Source organism: Nicotiana tabacum, chromosome 3 (genome assembly GCF_000715075.1).
Source record: "Nicotiana tabacum cultivar K326 chromosome 3, ASM71507v2, whole genome shotgun sequence".
NCBI classification, from domain to species: domain Eukaryota; kingdom Viridiplantae; phylum Streptophyta; class Magnoliopsida; order Solanales; family Solanaceae; genus Nicotiana; species Nicotiana tabacum.
In genome coordinates this window covers 186,177,734-186,194,441 of record NC_134082.1, presented here as the reverse complement: position 1 = coordinate 186,194,441, position 16,708 = coordinate 186,177,734, and the positions used below count along the sequence as shown (strand labels likewise).

General features: G+C 34.6%; 1 pseudogene; it reads left to right on the top strand.

The window, feature by feature from the left end:
• Positions 1-13,849: 13,849 nt before the first annotated feature.
• On the top strand, positions 13,850-16,252 carry LOC107810500 (polyphenol oxidase, chloroplastic-like; annotated as a pseudogene).
• Positions 16,253-16,708: the final 456 nt, after the last annotated feature.

Here is a 16,708-nt window from a genome sequence, read left to right as displayed (position 1 = left end):
AGTTAATTCTTTTTCAGTAGTCGTGTAATAGTTTCAAATAGGTTATGCTACGAAACAGGTTCAAATAGTTCATGGAAATCAGCATGTTGGTTTAATAGGGTTAGTTCTGAAATTGCGAGTTCGCTTGAGTAAGTAACATCATTTTAAATAGCAATGTGAATAATGTTAGTAACTAATATTCTCAAATGTTAGTGATTGATGTTATCCTAATGTCAGTTTTTTAAGCATTGACGCATTTCTTCGACAAGTCGTAAAAAGAGTAAAAAAAAAATGGCTTTGTATTACACATAGTTAATTCCAATAGTTCAATTCATCTAATAATGTTAGTTTAAATTAATCAAAGAATAGTTAGTTTGTTTTGATATTACTGGGTGTCAATCTCGTGTTCTATTCATAATCTCAACTTTAGTGTTATTAACTAATAGAATAAGGAACAATACAATCTCCCTTGATAAGCTCTGTTGCAATTTTCCGTTTGCATTTGTCTTAATCTAATAAACAATAAGAGGCACGAGCTTATAAACATGTAACTAATTAGGACCTCTTCTCTTTTATTTTAGAGACGAACTTAATAGAAAATGTAATCACTTTAGGATTGTCCTTTCAAAATAAATGAGATGAGCCTCGCCTAGTAAAACTCATCGATTGCGGGGCCCTCACGATTGTATATATATTAAATACTTAGAACTCGGGATCGGCCGCTTAGCGAATTTCACGACCTTTTTCCCAAAAGTAATAACGCATTAGTCACTGTTAGGCGCGTACTTTTAATAATTTACTTTCTTAAACGTGGGTGCACATTTATGTGACCCAAATCCAAATCTCAACGAAGTCGAAATGTGTTGTTAATCACGGGTACATTGATTGTGACGTGGTTCGAGATGCATTTCCATGACGTTGCAAATTCCTTTTAAAAAAAATAATGAATGAGACGAGCCTCGACAAATAAGAATACATAAACTGCAGGGCCCTCAACGGACAGTTATTTCAAATGCTTAGATTTCGAGACAGGTCGCATAGCGAACTTTACGGCTTTCTCAAAATAACAACGTGTTAGTATCTTTAGGCGCGTATTTAATAATGTTATCTTCCTAAACTCGGGTGCACATTTATGTGACCCAAATCCAAATCTCAATGAAGTTGGAACGTATCGAAAATTGTGGGTACATTTATGTGGCGCAATTCAAGATGCATTCTCACGACGTTGTAATTCTTTGAATAAATAATAACAAAAGCGGTAAACAGTTAAAATTTGCACGTAGGTTCATAATTGTATAAAATCCGATAATCAAGCCGAATATGACAGTTGAGCGACCGTGCTAGAACCACGGAACTCGGGAATGCCTAACACCTTCTCCCGGGTTAATAGAATTCCTTATCCGGATTTCTGGTGCGCAAACTGTTAAACAGAGTCATTCTTTTCCTCGATTCGGGATTCAACCGGTGACTTGGGACACCACAAATCTCCCAAGTGGAGACTCTGAACCTTTAAATAAAATCCCGTTTCGATTGTTCTTTAATTGGAAAAACTCCCTTTACGTCCCTTAGCGGGGGTGTAGGTGAAAAAGGAGGTGTGACAGCCCTGGCGACTCTACTGGGGAACGAACCCAGAATCTCTGGTTCAGGGTTCAAGAATTCGAGCTTAGAATAATTGTTATTAATTGCTTTATTTATTATCTGATTTTATGTTTTAGCCTAAATGTGCAAAATGTTGCTTTTACCGCTTTGATATTATCTGAACTATATATATAAACTACTACGAAATCCCTCTCTTCTCTCTCTTGAGAAGTGCACGCTGGTCGTGACTTCTTTCTGTTAGTGTCATATCCCAAAATAGAACGAGGATTCGGAGGAGTTGCAAAACCGGATGATCTTTTGGTTACCGGTACGCAGTTCCCATCCTCAGCTCGAGTTGTCCGCTCGAGTAAGCCAGGTCTAGAACAAACACCCAGGATAAACCTAGTATAACAAAACCTCATGCCGGATCCCTAGTAGGAACGCTTATTTGCATCATGTGCACTTGACTTAGGGGACTCAACACAGGGGTTGGGTCCGTCTAGGACAAGCAACCTGAAATGAAATGACCATCATGCGGCATCCTGTTTGTTTTACGCATTTATTTGCCACAGACTTGCATGCCGACCGGCTTCTGACAATATTGAAAAAAAATAGCAGTGTAGAAAGATAATTCTGAGTTACCGGCGAACTTTGCCAAAATTTCGTGAAAAAAAATGTTTTTTTTTAGTGTAATTTATTTAAACAAGTCTTGTTGTCAGAATTAGTTTATTGTCATTGCCCGAACTACGCCGGTTTGATTTTCACAGGATGTAAGATACGTAGGCAACCCTCATCAGGTCCAACCTCCCCTTTTGCAAAAATAGCCAAAAATGTCAAATTTTAATTGTCAACATAAATAAGTTGGGTGATGCCGTGTTTGGCAAGAATAGCCGAATGTTCCCGAAAGGGACGCCGGAAGGCTGACTTTGCATAAACGACCATTTATATTCATTTTTTTGGATTTTTGATCGGTTGACCCTCACAGCCTTAAAATCTTCATTCCCGAAGTGCTGAAAGGCCGTGTTCGGAACCGGAACTTTCTTTTAATCTGTGAAAAATTAAAAAAAAAATATAGCCAATCGGTTGAGTCAAATAAATTTTATTTTGCTTAATCACCTTAATAAATGTGCATGATGAGAACGATGCAAAATGAACCATTTTTTAAAAAAAAAAAGATTTATGTCCACCAGATCATGGAAGATTTGAAGGATCTGCAAAGGGGCCTTACACCAAAGCCCGCGGCGAGGCCGAACGACGCCCCGCGAGCGCCAAAATTCAAAAACTCTGAAACATTCATAGTTTGAGTCTGTATTTTTCTTTTTCTTAGAGTCTGTCTTTATTTCATATCAGAGTATGCTAGTAGTTATTGAGTTCGTACTTGGTTTAGTTTCGAGTCTGTTATTTTCCTTTCTAAAAAGTGTCTGGTTTGTGATAGAATGTTTATTAATGAAAAATCAAAAATTTCCAAAAAAAAATTATCTTTTTCCTTTTCGCACTTATGTGGTAGAACTACGCCCGGTCTGATTCATGCGGGGACATGATACATAGGCAATCCACATAAGATTCGACTACCACTAAAAAGAAAAAAAGAAAAGGCAAAGTGAATAAAAGAAAGGAAAGAAATAAAAAGAGAGATAAAGAAAGTTCAGAGGCACAAACACAGTAAGCCGGAATGACGCATGCAGTCGAAGCAAAGACATGGTAGAAATGGTTAAACTGCCTAGGAACATTGCATCCCCCAACGTGAAATTGCAATATGTGTTAAACTCTAGCGCTAACAAGTTTGTTGTTTATCCAGAGAGAGATTTCGAAACGGTTAGCTCGTTAGAACGCTCTGGCAGATTACCATTACCACACAAGATCTAAAGGGCCCCTTCCAAAAAGTATGTCTGGTTCGGACAAAAGTGTTGAGGAGGAAAAGACGGAGATGCAAATGATGAAGGAGGAAGTAGACAGGTTGAGACAATCTTTCCAAACCCATATGTTGTATGGTTCAGACATATAGATCTTCAGACAAAACTTGGAACTAATTTAACCCGTTTCCTTCCTTAGAAACTTTGAGAACCTCCATTGTTGCCATTTTCATCACCAATAGGGTCTTCGTGCTTTTAATATAGTATAGAAGATATAGATAGATAGATAGATTTTAAAACTATCATTTTAAGGGTCAAAGGCAAAAGGAGACGGTTTTTTGACGGGGTAATATTTCATTAAAATTTTAGCGGATGAAAAAATCAATTTCGAATTAAATATATAGGCTAATCTCTTTTCTCATTAGTTAATGAATCTTTATCTTCAAAATGATTACGTCTTTGACTACTACGTGTCACACCTTCTCTTTCACCCGCGCTACCGCAAAGGGGCGTAGAGGGAGTTTTTCCAATTAAAGGACAATCGAAACGGGATTTTATTTAAAGATTCAGAGTCGCCACTTGGGAGATTTATGGTGTTCCAAGTCACCGGTTGAATCCCGAATCAAGGAAAATATTGACTCTGTATTACAGTCCGCGAACCAGAAATCTGAGTAAGGAATTATGTTAACCCGGGAGAAGGTGTTAGGCATTCCCGAGTTCCGTGGTTCTAGCACGGTCGCTCAACTGTCATATTCGGCTTGATTATCTGATTTTATACGATTATGAACCTATGTGCAAATTTTAACTGTTTACCGCTTTTGTTATTATTTATTCAAAGAATTGCAACATCGTGAGAATGCATCTCGAATTGCACCACATAAATGTACCCGCAATTTTCGATACGTTCCGACTTCATTGAGATTTGGATTTGGGTCACATAAATGTGCACCCGAGTTTAGGAATATAACATTATTAAATATGCGCCTAAAGATACTAACGCGTTGTTATTTTGAGAAAAAGCCGTAAAGTTCGCTATGCGGCCTGTCTCGAAATCTAAGCATTTGAAATAACTGTCCGTTGAGGGCACCGCAGTTTGTGTATTCTTGTTTGTCGAGACTCGTCTCATTCATTATTTTTAAAAGGAATTTGCAACGTCATGGAAATGCATCTCGAACCACATCACAATCAATGCAACCGTGGTTATTGACACATTTCAACTTCGTTGAGATTTGGATTTGGGTCACATAAATGTGCACCCGAGTTTAAGAAAGTAAATTATGAAAAGTACGCGCCTAACGCATTATTACTTCGGGAAAAAGGCCGTGAAATCCGCTAAGCGGCCGATCCCGAGTTCTAAGTAATTAATATATATACAATCATGAGGGCCCCGCAATCGGTGAGTTTTACTAGGCGAGGCTCATCTCGTTTATTTTGAAAGGACAATTCTAAAGTGACTACATTTTCTATTAAGTTCGTCTCTAAAATAAAAGAGAAGAGGTCCTAATTAGTTACATGCTTATAAGCTTTTATAATTGGGTCATGAACACCAACCGTTCGAAATCAAAACCTATGTACGCAGACGGGCGTGGCTATTTACCAACCTGGGCCATCTTATTCAAGTGCGGAGGCCCAATCCGCCTAAATATGGGCAGGCGATCTCTTTCGACAAAAACACATCACTCTTTCGATTTTAAATGAACTAAACACTTGATGAAACTTACTTAAGTTATTCTACACATATTCAATAATTTGCCACGCAGAAAGGTGAAGTGATTTTATCTAATTAAGTATATTACTACAGGTTTTAGAAGAACAATAGTTAAAAAAAGGGTAATATAGATGTCTATTCCTAATCCTAAACTCAAGCCATTGATATTACAATTAGAGTGTTGTATTAATTAAATAGTCTATTAGGCCGGATTCTAACGGACATGCATTCGAAATACACTACCTAATAATCAAGCTAAAGCAAACCAAATATTATAGACTACATCCATACATTCAAAATGGACAAGAATAGACACATGATATAAAGTTCGTTTGAAAGTTCACAAATTAGATCATTACAAGAACTGTCCAGTTATACACCCCGCAGGCATTTGCATGATATTAATGAATGAGATATCCTAATATACAAATCAGTAGAAAAGCTAGATCAAACTTAAAGCTTCAAATCTTCATGTATATTCATGTTTATGTTTTCGGCTTACAAATGACCAAGGTTACAGCTGTGTACCTGGAAATGGCAATACAAGAAGAAGAGAAGGAGGAGTCAGCAACAGTAATAACACAGCAACGCAACAGCAACCCAACAACAGCAATTTAAACCAAATTCAAGGCTCAGAAAAATTTGAAGAAAACCAAACAAGCTCGATAGAACAGCCCCAAAAGTTTGTAAAAGACTAAACAGCAACAATACTAGTTCTGATATTCAACAGAAAGAAGAGACCCACTTTTCAGTTTCTTAGCTCTCCAAACACTGAACCTTTTGGATTAAAACCAGCCTGTTTTTTACTCTCAAATTACTGAACTTTTAAATGTCAAATTACTGGAAGAGAAACGATTTTCTTCCTCCAAAAACCAGCCCCAAACTATCTCCAAAAAAATCCGCCCTAAATTTGTCCTAAGTGACTCTATTTATAACTCAAAACAGGTATGGGCAACATATTTTAATCAATCCTTTTTTAATTTTTTCATACCATTATGTTTTGTTCCCCACACTTGCATGCCTTTTTTCTCACTATATTAAACAAATATATTAGTTCTCACTACCACATATCTTGTCCCCCACTATATTAAACAATGCATTATTGCCCACTACCACATGTCTTGTCCCCCACCATGTATTAAACAATGTATTAATTCTCACTACCACATGTCTTGTCCCCCACTATATTATTAAACAATATATTATTTTAATATTTTTAGTACTTAGTGGACAGAGCACTCATTAATCATTTTTTAAAACTTAAAATCTCGAAAATACCCCTGAAAATACTGAAATTACCATTCTACCCCATCAGCTATATCCAATCCTCCTAAGTCAATTAACCAAACTTTAGCAGCTATAACCAATTCATCTAATCAATTTCCAATTAATAATCAAACTCTGAATAACAAACTCGACAAACAAACTCCTAATCGACAACGTTCATGAATAATCAACAGAGTCAGATTCATATCCGAGCAAACTTAACGGAACAAACGAGTAGATTTCAATCACTAACTTGAGCATCAATCGAACTCAAAATAGTAGGAAAGTCGTCCAAAACGCAAACACACACAATTTCAATGAATATGCAGTAGGAATATCATGCGAAAATGTTCAAAAATGAAACCACATATTAAAACGAAACCAAAGAAAAAGCAGCAAAAATCCGTGAACGAACTATGGCTGACCTTTATGCTAACGATCCGACATCGAACAATGTTGAACTTCCGATGAAACACAACTTCGTTCGCAACACTGTTTCGACGCTTGACTAACAGACACGGACTCGAACGGAACCTCGACGTACTGCCTCAACGTATGACTGAGCATGACCTCGAACCAACCTCAGCTTAAAACTGTTTTGCGTGGGTGTTGGTTGGTGTTGCGACTGATTGGAGATGGGGTTGGGGTGAGCAGTTGTGGCTTGGAGATGGAGGGGTCATTTAGGACGATGGGTGAGGCAGCAGAGGTGAAGCAGCAGCAACCATGACGTTCGTCGCTTGGTTGTTCCGACGAAGATGAAGGAAACAACGGCCATGACGGACTGGCTGTGCATGTCGTGACTGGAGGTGAACGACGACGAGTCTGGGCTTTTTTTTTTTGAGGCAGAAGCAAGCAGTAGCTGATGCGTTTTGTCGCATGACGTAGCTGTATTTTCGCTGCTTCTTTGAACTGTTTTAGGAGCTAAACTCTAGCTATTTCATGGTTGATTTTGCCCGGTTTAGAGCTGCAGCTTGTTCGTTGTGGTTGCTGGATTTCTGGCGGTTTGGTGGTGAACGACGATGAGGCTGGTTGCTGCTGGACGTGAGGGAGCTGGTTGTTCCGACGAAGAAGAAGAAGAAGAAGGCAGCCATGGGAGGGTGGTGGCTTGGAGCTGGAGATGGAGGGGTCGTTTAGGACGAGGGGTGAAGCAACAGATGGTCGTTTGGGACGATGGGGACGGGGCTCAGGTGTGGGCTTTCACTGGTGAAGATGAAGGAGGCAAGCAGCCATGGAAGTGGGAGCTTGAGGGGTTGTTTGGAGAAGGAGAAGAAAAGGGGGTGGGTGTTTAGGGTTTAGGGGTTAAAAAATGAAAAATGGAAGAAGAGGGGAGGTGTTTGTTTGGGCTGTGGGGCAAACCCGGTCGGGTCGACCCGGTGGAGGTTTGGTTCTTTGGGCCTGGTTGATTTAATTTAAAAGGTGGCCCAGTCCGATTTTCTTTCTTATTTCCATTGCTTCTTTTTCTTCTTTTATTTTTCTTTAAATAAAACTAAAATTCTAAAAATCCTAAATTAGCCTATAAACTAAATTAATTTATAAAAATGCTAATTAACTCATAATAACAATTAACACACAATTAAATAGCAATTACGATAAAATCACACAATTTGGACATTAAATGCTAAAAATGCAACGTACATTATTTTTATGATTTTTTGTTCTTGTAAAACAAACTTAATTGCTCCTAATTGTAGAATTAAATCCTAAATGCAAATGCGACATATTTTGTATTTTTTATTAATTTAATAAATAAACATGTACAGACAAATACCAATAATTATCCAAAAATGCCACGAAAATTCTCAAAATTGTGCACAAAGAAAAATTGTTTTATTTTGAATTTTTGGGAGTAATTCTCACATATGGCAAAAATCACGTGCCCACACTACGTTCTTTCAAAAAAAATTTAATTAAGTTGCAACTATTGGAGATTAATAAATATGTAAGAAATTATCTCCTTAATTAATAAACTTTAGAGGAAGAAGAAGAATATTAAAGCATATTCACTTTTGACGAAAAATAAAAGCATCACGATTCACGTGCAAACTCCACTACAAGAAAATCACGTATTTTATGGAGATTTTATTGGGGATTATATAGGAAAATTCGCAGGAAAACCTTCGTAGGTAATTATTACTTGCGAAATTTTAAAATCCCCAGGTAAGTTACTTGCATTTTTTGAATTCACATGTACATTACCTGAGGTTTTAATTTCGCATATAAATTACTTACGGATTTTTCCATAAAAAATTCTAAATATTCGCTTGAAATTTTTGATAAAAAATTAATAAAACTAGGAGTTTTCTTGCGAATTTTGACAGGGAAATAGCTGTAAGTAAATCCCCATGAAGTCATGAAAATTCTCAGGTGTGTGTGTCGAAAGTTTTAGACGAAAAAAATTAAAAGTTACCATCATAGTACCTTTTTTTTTTCTATTCATTCAATTCAACTGTACTAGTAGTTAGTAGTAGTTTTCCTAAATGTATATGTAACCCCCACCCCAACCCTGTAATATTTAGGTTCTTTTTAAATTCTTAATTGTTAAATTTATTACATTAAACCAAGCTCATTATTCGTACGCTCTCCAAATATGCCCTGTTTATAAAGTGGACAATGAAGTCTTGGCCGATGTGGAACAAGAATGTCCCAACTCCACTTCCCATACTATTTACTTGCTAATGCTTACCTTCTTTTTTTCCTTTTTTTTTGTAAAAGGATGTACTCCCTCCTTTTATGTTAACTTATTTTTTTAGTATATGCCAAATCCTTATTTGAAATAATTTATTTTTATGCAATGCTTTATAGCTACATAATGTGCAGTATTTTATACCACAAATTCAAAGTCTTCTTTAATTTCTTAAACTCTGTGCTCAGTCTAATGGATTTACATAAATTGAACGGAGGAACTATAAGTTAAGAATTTCATAAATCAAATGAAACACTCTAATCCAAGTTATAGCAAATTAAGTTTATATTACTTTTAATTTTGATATATTCTTAGTTAATTTTTTTAAAATTTCATTTATATTTCTCGAATAACATATTTATTTATTTTATATAAAAAATACATTAATTAACAAGAAGTAAACATATTGTGCATGATAATTAGTAAGAATTGTTTCGCTAATCATAATAAATTATGCATGATTAAGTTATCTTAATAATGGTAGGGTTTAATCAAGAGATGATGCTAGAAAGCATCATAAGATCAATATTAAGTTTCAATACTGACAATCTCAAACAATATTATTTTATACATACTATAATTACAATTTTATACTATTATATAAATGTGAAAAATTACACATATAAGATAAAAAGTTAATAAAAATTAGTTACATTTTTATAAATGTAACATAAATTTTGTCTGCTTAGAAATTAAACTTAATACTTTTCAATCATTTAGTTGCATTTATTATATTTTCAAAAGATATTAGATGAAATATGTTAAATGTAGTCATATGCTAGCTTTATTATGTCCTTTATATCAATAATATTAAATATTAATTTTAAAATAACTAGGTTTGTGATAATTATTTTGTTATTGAATTTTCCGAAAAAAGTAATAACCGAATATGTTATGCTTAATATCTTATTATAATATTCAATCCACACTTATATACATTATTAAGTTTTATAATGGATCAACACTTTTACATTTACCTACACATAATCAACAAAATATAATAGATAAAATTAATTTCTATGGATATTTTTTACATATTAAGTTTTTGTAACTTTCAGGAAAAATATAATTTTAAATTTAAAAATAACATCTTCTTATGTAGTTACAGAATCCACAGGTAATTAAATTATCAAATATTATATATCAAACTAAAATAACAATAATAAATTTTTTATCTAAATTCTAAGAGCAAATTCCCAAAAAATATTATATCATGAAATACTCAAGTAAATTCTCAACAATTAATCTCTGCCTAAAGTCACACATATAATCCTAGTTAATTTCTTAGATAATAAAATTTCTAGGTAAATCCCAAGCTATATCACCAAGAATAAATTTCTAGCAAAAATTACAATAACAAAATCTCCATGTAATTCCCCCAAATAAGTAAATCCCCCAAGAAAAAGATTCTAACTAAATTCACATCAATAAAATCTCTAGATAATTTCTCGTATAAGAAAATTTTGAAGTAAATCCCCAAAACAATACCTCTAACTAAATCCGCAACAATAATATTCCCAGGTAACTCCCCAACTAAGAGAATCCCCAAGAAAAAGTCCCCCGCTAAATTGGCAGCAACAATATCCCTGGGTAATTTTCCGAAAAGCAAATCCCTAGGTAAATCCCCAAGAAAATATCCCCAGCTAAATTTGCATGTAGAGTTACCTAGGGATTTTCCTTCAGATTAACATAGGATTCTTTTTTTCATTTTTTAAATTTTTTACCTACGGATTTTCTTACGAAAATGTACTTGCCGATTTATTTCCCAGGTAATTTTCTAGGTAACATTTTGGCACATAATGACGCCAAAGTTACCTTGGAATTTTCCTGGAAAAATATTTTTCGCAGGTAAAATATTTTAAATTTAGGATTTTTTATGTTTCCATAAAAATCCGCAGGTATTATCTGCGAATAAAATCCTCAGGTAAAATCTCTATGTAATTAGCATTTTTCTTGTAGTGCTCGAACGCTTTGACCTACTGTGTATTTAAGAACTCGAATAGATAAGCTAGCATCATCCATCAATTGAATCAATTTTCCACCACTTGAATCCTTCCTTGATGTCATGCTAAATCACCATAACTCAAAAAATGAAAAATATATAAATAAATTTGGAAATTCGATTTATAAAACTAGGGTTGTCAAATTTGGCCCAAGTCCAAATGACATAGTGATTATTGATCCGCTCATTTATTGAATTCAGGCATCTTGACCCACCTAATCCCAACACGTTTAAAGTTGAGCTGGTTTTTTGTCCAAATTGATCCATGAGAAACTTCAATAAAATATCTTAGAAATAACTTATTTTTTTGCTTTATATGTTATATATGACCATAAGAAAAGAAAAAAAAAGTCTTTATTTTGTAATTATAAATTCATAAGAAACTATGAATATAATTTCTCTAGTGGATTTTATTGGGTTGTTGTTGTTGTTGTTGTTGTATAATTTATAAAAAAATAGCACATATTAATTAAAGCTTGGTATGAGTTGGGTGGGTTGGGTTATGACCCAAATTTTAGTTCATCTTGACCCAACTCATCTCAGCCCTAGTAACTTTTGGACGAGTCAACAACCTGCTGACTCAACCTATTTTAACCCACCCAAAATCGACTCAACCCACTCATTTGACCCTCCTGTATAAAACAATACATATATGTTGACGACATGCATGTACCAATATGAAAAGTGTTAACTTCAATTAATTCACAGAGCAAAGTTTAAGTTTAAATTATCAATTAACTTAAAAGACAAAATTTATAACAAGAGGAACTTGTTAGCGTATATAAATTAAATCCACGTGATATGAAAATTATAACGCTGTTGCTAGTCAATCTTTACCTAACTTTGTTCTGAGATTTTTCTGTCACTTATCCATTTACAATAGCGTCTTAATATTTAAAGCGATACAAGTTGGACGAAGATGAACTTGATTAATACTTTAATTAACTAGTTTTAGACCTTGTTGTTGACTAAACATGAAAGAACGTGCATTTTCATCTCTCCGTCAATTTTACATAAATGACTAAAATTCATTATAAAAACTGGTCGCAAGTCTTCGCTAAGATTGATGTACGCAACTATCAGAAATGACAATTTGGGAGAAAGAAGAAAATACACCCCGTTCAAAGTATTTGTGTTTTCCAGCTGTACACTAAGCAACCAAAGTACATTCAATACCTTTACTTTGTTTAGGGGATTCAAATAAATGAGCTCCTCTCTAACTTTTTCACTCATTTTCCCTCTAATGGAACAAAAAAACAGTATAACGTATAAAAGAATACCACTTTGCAGGGGTAAAAGATAATGATATAGTAGTAACGGCTTGAAGTTGGAAAAGAAGAGAGAAATAGTGAATTACCTTATAAAGAATCATACAGTCAATGTGCAGTGCATATATAAAATATTTAGCACACACCAACAAAACGACTTTATTAAAGTACCAAAGACCACGTACGAAAGTATAGATTTCGTGAATTTAGCAATATATATTGATTTAAAGGTTTTTTTGGAATCATCATTAATAGTTGTTTGGAAAATATTTGGTTAAGTTGGAAAAAAAAAGTATTTGAAATTGAAGTTGAAAAAAATACTTAGAGCCCGTTTGGATTGACTTATTTTAATAGCCCGTTTGGACATAAGAAATTTTTCCCTTTTTAAAAAAAAATTCATTTTTTTTTAAATCAGCATTTGTTTATAAAATTTTCCAATTTTTCAATTGAAGATTATTTTGGAATTAGCAAGATTATTAATTTATTACTTTTGTGCATTGGAGAAAGATAAGGAGAGTTTTATTAATTTCCATTTATTCTACTCTTTCGACATTATCGCTGAATGGTCGGTTGATGTTATACAAGGCTGCACGTCTTGATTCTTTGCCTAACTGGATAAATAAAATAGCACGTACTTGTAAACCTGATATACTTGTTAATTATGAGCAATATTTTCCCCTGTTTATTTAAATTTCCTGTTACAATATAATATTGGTTAACACCATTATCTTTCTACATGTTGAATAATTGTTGAAAAAATGAAGGCGTTGAAGCTTCATAAACGGCTTCCTATTTGAGATTGCATCGAAACTTGCTGCTATATTGTAATAAAAAGAAGTCTAAACTAATATTAAATTTTGACACGGCAGACATAATATTTGAAAAAATCACTAATTTCTTCTAAACCAACCAGCTATATCTAGAACTTGAAGGACAATTCCATTTCTCTGTGCAGTGATTATTCATAAAACAAATAAAAGTTTTTGCTCATTCCGGTCCAAAATAAGTGATTTTTTGGTTGTTTTCACACATATTAAAAAAATCACCTTTTAACATTAATTAGCATTGAAATTGACTATTATAACCCTTACTATCTTTTCACATAAATACTCCTAACACATACTCTAATGTTATTTACTCCAAGGGCAATGTAGGAAAAAAATAATTAATTCATTATTGAAATCTGAAAAAATCATTTATTTTGGACAAAAAGAAAAAAACCAAAAAATCACTTATTATGGACCGGAGAGAGTACAATTCTTGTAAAATAAATTAAAAAGGTCATAATTACAACATCTCAGACAAACGTGGATTTTGTATTAGTGCCTTCATCAAATTCCGAATTAAATAAACAAATAAATAAATAAATACGAAGAAAATCACAGGCTGCTGGAAGTTAAGATATGCAAGCATGCATCTTCCTGACATGTATTTCTTTTTGGTTAGTATTTTTTCTTTTTCTTTTTCACCACAAGGTTATACAGAAAAGTCTTTGCTCCATATTCTATATAAATGCTAACCGTAGATGTTCATGAACTACATCTCAAACCAAGCAAAAATTATAGTAATGGCTTCTCTTCCACTCCCCACCACCAACGCCATCTCTTCTTCATCTTCCTCTTCAACTACTTCAACTCTTTCCAATTTGCATTCTTCTACTTTCTTTACGAAGACATCAAAAGTTTCCACTTTAAGAAAGTACGGTAACCATAGTTTCCAAGTCTCATGCAAGGGTACAGAAGATGACCAAACTATTAACACTTCCAAATCTTCTGATTCTTCAAACAATAAGATCATTGATAGAAGAAACATGCTACTTGGATTAGGAGGCATTTATGGTGCTGCTACTCTTGTTGGTGGTCATCCCTTTGCCTTCGCGGCTCCTGTGCCCGGACCTGACGTTTCCAAATGTGGCCCTGCAGATTTGCCACCAGGTACTGTTACATAGTCTGTAATATATATGAACTATGAAGTCATGAGCTTGTCTTACGTTGAAACACAAAAATGGTTTGCTTGAAAGCTTTATAAATAAAAAAATCTTGATACATTAAACTGATAAATCCAGGCCTTCTATGATAAATGGTTAGGTTAATATGTATAATATATTGTACTTTTATTGTATTCTGATAAAAGTTGTCTATATGTTTCCAAATAATATGGAGTTGTTTTTACGCTTCAAAGCCTTTTGTCTCAAATTTGTCTAATTTCTATTTTTGTCACAGGTGCAGCACCAGTCAACTGTTGTCCTCCGACAACGGCGAACATCATCGACTTCCAACTTCCACCACCGTCAGCCACCCTCCGTACACGGCCAGCAGCTCATTCCGCCGATAGTGCCTATATAGAGAAATTCAACAGAGCTATTCAGCTCATGAAACAACTTCCAGACGATGATCCACGTAGCTTCAGGCAACAAGCAAATGTTCATTGTGCTTACTGTGACGGTGCCTATGACCAACTAGGTTTCCCAAACTCTGAACTCCAAGTTCATTTCTCTTGGCTTTTCCTCCCTTTTCATCGTTGTTATCTCTACTTCTTCGAAAAAATCTTGGGAAGTTTGATAAATGACCCTACTTTCGTTATCCCATTTTGGAACTGGGATCATCCTGATGGCATGAGACTTCCTGCCATGTATGCGAACCGTAGTTCTTCTCTCTTTGATCCTCTCCGTGATCGGAGGCATCAGCCTCCGGTCATGGTCGATCTCGACTTCAATGGAACGGATCCTAACATAAGTAACGCTCAACAAACTTCCCAAAATCTCACTATCATGTATAGGCAAATGGTTTCACTAGGAAGTACTCCAGCGACTTTCCTCGGAGACCCTTACCGTGCCGGTGGCGAACCGGGTGGTGCTGGGTCCCTCGAGAACATTCCACATGGACCGGTCCATGTTTGGACCGGTGATAGAACCCAACCTAATTTTGAGAACATGGGAGATTTTTATTCAGCTGCTAGAGACCCTATTTTCTATGCTCATCATTCTAATATTGATAGATTGTGGAGTGTTTGGAAAACCCTAGGTGGAAGACGTCAAGATTTTACTGACCCTGATTTCTTAAATGCTTCGTTTTTGTTTTATGATGAGAAAGCACAAATGGTACGTATTAGGGTACGTGACTGTTTGGATACAACCAGACTTGGATATGCTTATCAAAATGTAGCTAATCCGTGGATAAATTCTCGTCCAAGGGCTAGGGTTTCAAGTGCTTTGAGTAGTGTAAGGAGGCTTGTTGAAGCAAGAGCAGCTGATAATTTTCCAAGTGCAAAAGATGTTTTCCCAACGAAACTTGACCATGTGATAAGAGTTATGGTAAAGAGGCCAATTAAGAAGAGAAACAAGAAGGAGAAAGATGCAAAAGAGGAGTTTTTAGTAGTTGAAGGGATAGAGCTGGAAACTGATGTTTTTGTCAAGTTTGATGTGTTGATTAATGATGAAGATGAGACTGTAATTTCGCCGAATAATGCTGAGTTTGCAGGTAGTTTTGTTAACGTGCCACATCATAGTCATGGTAAGAGTGACAAGAAACGTAAAACTAAGTTGAAGTTGGCTATAACTGAGCTGTTGGAAGATTTAGATGCTGAGGATGATGATCATGTGGTGGTGACTTTTGTTCCAAAGAATGGTTCTGGTGCTGTAAAAATTGGAGGTGTCAAGATTGTGCTTGAGGATTGATTGACACCTAGTGCACTAAGCTCCCGCTATACACGGGATTCGGGAAAGGATCAGACCGCAAGAGTCTATTATACGCAACCTTATTTTATATTTCTGTATTCCCGCTATCTTTGAGAATTGATTATGACTAGAAAAATAAAAGGGTTTTAATCAATTTCCTCAATGAATTAAGCATTTTAAGTTTCTTGATATTGTAAGCGTGTTTGAATGGAATAAAGGAAGAAAACTACTTACATGGATATTTTATCATTTTCTTCTACATGTATTATAACTACAACTAGTAGTTTTTCAAACTAATTAAGTAGGGCAATTTCCAATTTTACATTATTTCCTAGTGTGAGGTCGTCGATTGGTGGCCATGTTAGTCCAACACGCACCTCCAGGAAATAGGTTACCATCGTTTATTCATAAGATGTATTTTGGAATTTTTCGAAAATTTGAAAAACTCCAAAAAATTGTTTTTCAAAATTTTCACTCAGATCACTCACAAAACTTCAAAAATAATCCAAAATGATATTCATGTCCAAATACAACTCTAAATTTCAAATATCATTTTCACTTGAATTTTTTTTTATTTTTTTTTTTTTGGAATTTTACAATTCTTATGTTCAAACGTCCACTAAGTGCTTTTAAGCCAAAATAGCTTTTAAGTCATTTTGTAGTATTTGGATAAAGTAACAAAAGTGCTTTTAAGC